The following is a 9,513-nucleotide window of genomic DNA, read 5'->3' on the forward strand; positions in this document are numbered from 1 at the left end:
CTGACAGTGACTCAAAGCAGGCTGACAGTGACTCAACAGGCTGTGTTGTTAGATATCTATCCTTCAGTCGCAAACTCATCTCGCATTCTTGCCTGCCACTCATAACTAACAAACGTAGGCTCCATGTGCACCGTTATTGGAAGTAGTTAACAGAATTGAAAAACTACAAAATATTAAAAATTATATAAATCAAATTTATTTTGCTATTTTAATTTATTTTTAACTTTTTATTGAAAATTATATTAAAATCTTTTCAAAACTCTATCAAACTCACATAGTATTAAAATCGTTTCGAAGCTGTATTAAATTCGTATCATATCAGAATTAAATTGAGAATTAATTTTATACATATTTTTATTATTTTTTAAATATATTATAAATAGAGTTATATCTATTTTATATATATATTATGAATAATTTAATATTATTTTTATTTTTTATTCATATATTTTTTTATTAACTTAATTATAAAATATCAAATTATTTTATCATTTTTAATTATAAGTGGGATAACAATATTTATAATATTTAATATTGGTATATATTAGGACACTTTACCTGATATAATATATATAGTATTCAAAATAAAAAAAAAAAAAGGTATTTCTCCTATTGTAATATAAAAATGATTTGCTTATATACAAGGCCATTAGTCAAAATAGCATAATTTCTCTTCTAAATTTTGCGAATCAAGATTTTTTTTCTTTTACACTTCATTTTGAAACGATTATTTTACAAGATAAAAAAAATTAAATAAATTTTTAAAAATCTAAATCAAATTCTCACAAAATTTTGATTTCAAAAGATTTATCTAATTTAAGAATATATTAATTCTTGTCTTTGTTTTTTTTTTTCCTTAAAAGAGAATTATTATATGAGCCTAAAATGCCGGTTATTAATTAAATTGTATGTGCCATACTGGATTTCATGGCATCCCTTCTCTTTGAAAAGGATGCTTCCATCATATGTATAATTTTTAATTGATATCATTAAATTTGTTTATTAGAAAAATTATCATTACTATTTTCTAAATATCAGGATAATACAGACAATTTTTAATTTTTAATTGATACCATCAAATTTGTTTATCAGAAAAATTATCATTATCATTTTCTAAATATCATGATGATACACACAATTTATAATAACAAAATAAATATATGCTATGGAAGACATTCTTTTCAAAGAGAAGAGATACCATGAAATCCAGTATAATAGGCGGTTGTGTAAAATTAATGTGGTCGAAATAGACTTGTATTGTGATTGTAAGAAATTACTTAAAATTCTGATACTCAAGTCAGTAAACTAAAGAGAAAAGACAAATATAAGAAATTGTTTAGAATTCAAGAGTAGTTGTATAACAATCGCGTACATTTATCTATATGATCATTCGCTTTTATGCTGTAAGAAGACAGAGTTAATTATAGCATTCTCTGAAAATTTAGCTGGTGCCAGCTAATTAATAGAATACTCCATCAGCTAATTGATTGGTAATCCCGTGATTACAGGCGTAATGGAAATCTGCTGGATTGTGCCTGTTAACAGTAACTTTATCTGCATTATGTGAAGACTCAGCTTTTACCCTAAAGGTATATTTTTCAGGATTTAGTTTCGACTTGCCTTATCCAGTATATTAAAAACTTTTCAGATATTATTTGGATGATCTTCTAAGGTTATGCTCTTTACACCATGTCATCCACGTATGCCTTAATTGTTGACCCCACCATATCTTTGAAGATGTCTGACACTAGCCTTTAATAAGTTGTTCCTGCATTCTTTAGTCCAAACGGCATCACTTTGTAGCAAAAAACTCATACGTCGATAATGAACGCAATCTTCTCTGTATCTTCGATGTCCATCATGATCTGATAGTAACTTGAAATGGCATCAAGAAATTGCTACATGACCCGGGGTCGAGTCCATCAACCTGTCGATAGATGGAAGTGAGTAATGATCCTTTGGATATGCTTTGTTCAAGTCATTGAAATCCACGTACATCCTCCATTTTCCATTAGTCTTCTTTATTAGTACTATATTGGTGAGTCATGTAGGATATTGGACCTCCTTTACTAATCCTATATTTAATAACTTATTAACCTCTTCCTTAATCACCTATTGCCTTTTTTATGCAAACTTTCTTTTCTTCTGTTGCACCAATTTTATTGTTTTATCAATAGAAAGCTTATGGGTGATAAGAGTCGGGCCCATTCCTGTCACATTCTCTAGAGACCAAGCAAAAGTTGTTGCTCTGTATTTTAGTAATTCTATTAAATGATTCTTTGTTTCACTAGTTAATGCAGTACCGAATCGTATCTTTTGATCCTTACCTAACTAGACCTCTTCTACCGGGTCTGCTGGCTCTAGCTTTATATGGGAATCAGGCCTTTCTAGCAAGTTGATAGGCATTGTTGCTTTCTCAAAGCTTTTTGTGGAGTGTCTGTAACATTCTTGGGTCGACTTTTGATTGTCTCGGACTATGGCTAATCCTCCTAGAGCTGGTAACTTAAGACACATAGCACCCATGTTAATAACTATATCGTGATAGTTTAGAACTGGGCGACTGAGTATCACATTGTACGTAAGAGAGATATCTACCACCATAAACTCCAATACTGCCACAATTTTATCTCCTAATCCTACTAATGGATAGGAGACTTTAACAAGTTATTTTTATTCAAGTCTAATTTATTAAAAACATCTAAGGTGATGAGATTAATTGTAATACCCGGCTAGATTCCGGCATCGGAATCCTTACCTTCCGGCGGAATCTCCGTTGGAATGTGGAATTTTGATGATGCCAGAGTCTTCTAGAGGGGTAAGATGTGATTTCTAAAATGATTTTTACTGATTTCATGGTTTTAAATGGAAAAGAATTGAGTTTTGAAAAGAAAAGACCAAGGAGGTTTTTGCCAGGTTCGGCTGCCGAAAGTGAAGTTCGGTCGCCGAACATGGGAAGGTTTCGGGAGTGCTTTTGGCCTCCGAAAGCCTTGTTTGAACAAACCAGGTTCGGCCGCCGAACCTCAAGTTCGGCCGCCGAACATGGGGGTGTTTTGCATGCACGTTAGGCCGCCGAAGGAGGTTTGGCTGGCCACCTATAAAAGCCCCTCAGACCGAAAATGGGCGAGATTTCTCCCCATTCTCGAGCTCAGGTGTGTTCATGTCCTCCTTTGGTCATTTTCATGTTTTCTCTTCATCTCCTTCATATTTTTATGAGTTCCATGGTTGTTTTGAAGAGTTTTCAAGCTTAGATCAAGTTTTGGGAGCTTGGAGACCCAAGGAGTAGTTTCCTCCCATCTCCAAGTTAGAGCTCGCACAAACCCTCGATCTTCAAGAGGTAAGTGTGGATCTATGCTTTCCTTTACGTTTCATGAAGTTTTAAGTGAGTTTTAAGATGGTTTTGATGGTTTAGTATGGGTAGATATGCATGTTAGGGTTTATGTGGGTTTTATGCCCAATGTATGATAATGTATGTTCATGTGATGTTTGTGTTGGGGTTTAGGTCAGTTTTCAAGCCCCTTGAGCATATGGGAGAGAGTATGCATGATTGGGAGAGAGTATGCATGATTGGGAGAGAGTATGTGAGGTTTGGTTTGTTTTGATGGTTTTGGCCTATGTGGGTCATGAACTATCTATGTATGCTTTAGATGTTGTTTTTGGGAGTTTAAGCTTGTTTGAGCTCCTTTGTGCATGGTTAAGGATGTATGCATGTGTTTGAGAAGTTGGGTGCTTGTTTTGGGGTGTATGGAAGGTTTGGGAGGCTTGAAATGCACAAAGGCTGAGTTCTGGATGAACTCAGGTTCGGCCGCCGAAGGTGGTTTCGGCCGCCGAACCTGCCTGAGGATGCAGGGATTGGCCGCCTAACCTTGCCCCCGAAAGTTGAGTTTTGGCTTGAAAGCAGACTTTCGGCCGCCGAAGGTAATGTTCGGCCGCCGAAAGTGCCTGACTTTCATCTCTGGAGAGAGGTTCGGCCGCCGAAGGTGCCCCCGAACCTGCCTGACTTTCGTCTCTGTCTGGGACTTTCGGCCGCCGAAGGTGCCGCCGAAAGTGCCCTGTCCAGCCTTTTCATGAGTGTTTTCTATGCATGTTTAAGTGATGCTTTAGGGGGTTTTTGGGTAGTTGTTTAGAGTATGTTTGGCACCTCACTGGAGTCCACCTGTGTAGGATCGGACCCGAGGAACCGAGGTGTTTAGCAGTGTTAGCTGCTTCAGAGTTAGTCTAGAGCTAGCCAGAGGTGAGTGGAACTAACCCTTATGTTTTAAATCAAATATTTTCAGCATGTTCAAGCATGTTCATGCATCATGAATACCATGTTATGCAATAGGTTGTTTGCATTAGAATTCACGAATATGATGCATTGCATAATACGATGATAATGATGTGGATGGATACTGGATGATCCTCTAGCCCTCAGTATGTTATGACATGATGTGGAATGATATGATATGGCATGTACGATATGATATGAGATGTGAAGTCCAGGTGTGGCTGTATCGCCCCTGGCATAGAGCATGAGAAGTCCAGGTGTGGTCGTATCGCCCCTGGCATAGAGCATATGAAGTCCAGGCGTGGCCGTATCGCCCCTGGCATAGAGTATTGTTGACTTGTTATGGTACGAGATTGATATGTAGAGGGCTATTGGTGACAGGTTCATCCTTGAGGTGATATATTTATGATGTGACGCATTCCATGATAGCATACGTTAAAATGAACTGTTTTCTTTTATGGTTTCTGCTCACTGGGCTTTTTAGCTCACCCCTCTCCCCTAACCCCAGGCTTGCAGGGTCAGAGGTAGTTCAGGAAGACGACGAGATACGATTATGGTTATGGCATGTAATAGAATAGTAGTGGACATGATGTAATGTAAGGTTATGTATTGATGTAAAAAGAGTTGTATTGCATAATGATATTATGTTATATGTTCAGAGTTATAGTATTGTGCTTGGCCCGAGTTGGTTAATCCCTTTATACATGAGTTTTATTTCATGTCGATATATGTGTTGGACCGAGTTTGACATAGGGTATGCTGACCCTAGGGGTTCTATGAGTTCAGTCATAGTGCATACACAGGTCAAGCTGGGTAAAAGGTAAAGTTTTAAATGTTTTATGGTTATGTTTGATCATGTTTGGGATTATACCAGCTATACAGGATGTATGTTAGGCTTGCTACGGGTCCCGGCGACCTTAAGTCGACCTGAATCCTAGCGCCGGTAGCGGTCCGGATTTTCGGGTCGTTACAGAATGGTATCAGAGCCTGGTTTCACATGGTCGGACCTATAGTGTGTCGGGCTCATAAAGGTTATAGTAGGGCAAGCACAATAGGAAGATCATGTCCACTAGGATAGGATATGGAGTCCTGTCTTGTATAATGATGTGAAATGCCATGATAATGAGCATGTGCATTAATGCTATGATATGTATGTTATGTATGTGGTGCAGGTTCATGTGTTTCCACATGAACCATATAATGCTAATGTTTATGTGCTATGTTATGCTTTCAGAAGTCAAGATGAGAGGAACTCGTCGATCTGCTAGATTGACTGGAGCTTCGCCATAGAATGAGGGCATGGATGCCCATTCCCCTGCTCTGCAGAGGGCAAGATCTTGTAGGACAATCAGGGAAAGTACATCAAGGGACCCTAGAAGGTCTTTTGATGCAGGTTGGAGGAGATCAGTTCATGAAGGTATGTCAGTGGATGTGATGGAAACAGAGGAGGATAACCAGAGAAGAGATAGTAGTTTGGGCATGAGTATGTCAGTAGAGGATATGGGAGAGTCCCAAGGAGGCACTCAGGCTTCGGGCTTTGTTCCACCACAGTATCCACCCTACCCGCAAGGGCCAGGGTATCCGATGGGAGGTACATCGGATTTCTTTAGCCATAACCCATATCCCACCTTTATGCCCTATCCTCCCTTTTACCCACAGTACCCCATGTTTCCATCCTCACCCTTTTTCTCAGGTCCAGCAAACCCTAACCCAGGGGATGCTGCACCTCCTCCTCCACCAGCAGAACCAATAGTCCCTGATGTCCGGATACCCAAACCTGGTTCATCAGTTGGGGGTAAAGTAAAGATGACAGATTACCTCAAGTTGGATGCCCCCAAGTTCGAAGCAGGCGATGACCCTTTTGAGTACCTCAGAACGGTAAAGATGATAACAGATGAGCTAGGAGCAAGTGACAGTAGAGCCATTCAGATGGCAGGGTTCACATTGAAATGCAAGAAGGCAAGGGAGTGGTTCAAAAACTATGTGGACCCAAGGTTGGAGAGCTTATCCTGGGAGCAGTTTGCCAATGAGTTTGCAGGATGGGCTTTTCTAGATAGTTCCAGAGAACTGAAGATGATTGAGTTTGAGCAGCTAAGGCAGACGGAAGAGATGAGCGTAGAGGAGTTTACGGACAGGTTCCTGGAGCTGTTGCCGTTTGCAGGACAAGGTCTTGACACAGACCTGAAGAAGTCTAGGAGATATTGTAATACCCGGCTAGACTCTGGTATCGGAATTCCTACCGTCCGGTGGAATCTCGGATGTCGGAAGCCTCTAGTAGGGTAGAAACATGTTTTCATAAAATGTTTTAAAAGCATTTCATGGTTTTAAATATGAAAATTTAATGAGTTTTTGCATGAAAAGTCTTTGGAGGAAAACCCAGGTTCGGCCGCCGAAAGTCAAGTTCGGCCGCCGAACATGCATACGTTTTGGAGGCACGTTAGGCCCCCGAAAGCATGAGTGAGGGAAGTTCAGGTTCGGCCGCCGAAAGTCAAGTTCGGCCGCCGAACATGGCATGTGTGCGGAGGCACTTTCGGCCCCCGAACGTGGTCTGGCCAGCCACTATAAAAGGGGCACTTAGCCGAAATGGGCGAGCTTTCTCCCATTTTCGGCCACAGCTAGCTTCCGACCTCCCTCTTCCCAATCTAGTGTTCTTCCTTCAAATCCCCACCCTTTTTCTTGAGTTTTAAGCTTGCATTGAAGGTTTTGAACTTTTGAAACAAGTTTTGGAGCTTTGGGAACCCAGGAGCTCATTTTCGTGGATCTCCAAGTTTAGGTCGTCTCCCTCTCGATCTTCAAGAGGTAAGAGCCGATCTTAAGCTCCTTACATGTTTTAAGTAAGTTTTAAGTTGTTTTATGGGTAGAGATGCATGTTTAGGCTTGTTGATGAGTTTATGGGTTTTGATGTTTTGATGAACTATGTATGTTGTTTATGTGGCTTGCTTGTGTGTTGTAGTTGGGGTTTAAGTTAGTTTGAGGCCCCTAGGAGCTTGTATGCTTGAGTATGCATGTTGTAGAATAGGTTTATGCATGATTGGTGAGTTTGGAGGCAAAAATGCTTAAGGGAGCCAAGTTTCTGCCCTTTGGCAGAAACCAGGTTCGGCAGCCGAAGGGAGTTTCGGCCGCCGAACATGGCTTGGGAGGCAGCTTTAGGCTGCCGAAGCTTGCCCCCGAAAGTTGGAGTTTCGGCTCTGTCCGAGACTTTCGGCCGCCGAAGGTGCCGCCGAACATGCATGAGTTTCGCCTCTGTCTGGGAGTTTCGGCCGTCGAAGGTGCCGCCGAACCTGCCTGACTTTCGGCTCTGGAGGGACTTCCGGCCACCGAAGGTGCTGCCGAAAGTGCCCTTCCCAGCCTTTTCTTGCATGTTTTCTAGGGATGTTTTGAGGTGTTTTTAGGAGGTTTTTGGGGGTATGTTTAGAGTTATGTTCTTGTTGTTTGGTGCCTCATTTGAGTCCACTTGTGTAGGTTCGGACCCGAGGAACCGAGACCCCCGGTTGTGAGATAGTCGTTCAGAGTCCGTTGTTAAAGCTTCAGTCGCCAGGTGAGTGGGATAACTCCCTAAGTTTCTAAGTAAAGTAATTGAATAAATGAACAAATGAATGAATCTGAAAGCATACTCATGCATCATTAATGCCATGAAATATTCCAGGATGTTTGCATTAGAAATTCACGAATATGTTGCATTGCATAATTTGATGTTGATGTGGATGGTTGTTGGATGATCCATAGTCCTTTGATGTTATGTTATGATGATATGTTATGGAAGACCAGCGAGGCCCATTCTACGCCCCTGGTGCTATGTAAGAGAAAGGACCAGCGAGGCCCATTCTACGCCCCTGGCACTTTAGAATGTTATGTTATGTAAGAGAAAGACCAGTGAGGCCCATTCTACGCCCCTGGCATTTGGAGATGTTGAGAACTAATGGTGACAATACCATCCTTTATGTGATTAGCTGTGATGTGTTGCATTTCATGAAAGCATGAATAAGAAAAAGAAAAGGTTAATTAAATTGGTGATAAGAAATAAAATGAATATTAATAATAATAATAATTATGATAAGAATAATAAAATAAATAATAATAAACATAAAAATGGTGAAACTAAATCACATGTTTTTATCTTTCTGCTCACTGGGCTTTATAGCTCACTCCTCTCCCCTAACCCCAGTCTTGCAGGTGCAGAGTAGATAGAGAAGTCAGTTGAGTAAGAGAAGTTTATGTAATAGCCTAGTGGTGGACATGGTTTATTTGTAATGTAAAAGTTTGTTATGTAATGTAATGAAAGTTTAGAATGTGCTTGACTGGAGTTTGTTTTAATCCCTTGTGTATATGATCCAAAAATGTTTTTATGATGTTTATGTTATCTAAGCCTATCATATGTTATGTTACCCTTTGGAGTATTTGATGAGGACTCCAATGAGGGGTTTATGATATGTTATGTATGTGCAGGTTAGGCTTGGAAAGAAAAATTTTATTTTTTATGTATGTTGTTGATCATGTATGGGATTAAACAGGTTCACAAGATGTATGTTTGGCTTGCTACGGGTTCTGGCGGCCTTAAGCCGACCTGAATCCTAGCGCCGGTAGCGGTCCGGTTTCCGGGTCGTTACAGAGTGGTATCAGAGCCCTAGGTTCATATGGTCGGACCTAGAGTGTCGGGCTCATAGATGTTATAGAAAGTCAAGCACAATAGGAAATCATGTCCACTAGGATAGGATGTAGAGTCCTGTCTAGAATGAAAGTATGTATGCCATGAGATATGCTATGAATATGATGTGTATATGATGTGGGTTCATGTGTTTCCACATGAACCATTTGATGCTAATGTTTTGTTATCTGTGCTGTTTTTCAGTAAACAGAATGCGAGGAACTCGTCGATCGGCTAGATTGACTAGAGTGCCACCGGAGGATGAGGGCACGAGCGCCCGTCCTCCAGCATTGCCAAGGGCAATGTCAAGTAGGTCCAACAGGGACAGAGCAGTGGGAGACCCTAGAAGGTCTCTGGATCTGGGTAGAAATAGATCAGTAAGAGGAACGGTTCAAGGAGGCAGGTCAGTGGATGTGGGAGAAGAGATGGAAGTGGACCAGAGGAGGGATGGTAGTCTTGGTGTGAGCATGCCAGAAGAGGGCATGGGTGAGTCTCAGGGAGGCACTCAGGCCTCGGGGTTTGTTCCACCACCCCAGTACCCACCTTTTTCACCATACCCCGGGTATTCGATGGGAGGTACATCGGATTACCCCAGTTTTAATCC

This window comes from Manihot esculenta, chromosome 10 (assembly GCF_001659605.2).
Source record: "Manihot esculenta cultivar AM560-2 chromosome 10, M.esculenta_v8, whole genome shotgun sequence".
Lineage (NCBI taxonomy): Eukaryota > Viridiplantae > Streptophyta > Magnoliopsida > Malpighiales > Euphorbiaceae > Manihot > Manihot esculenta.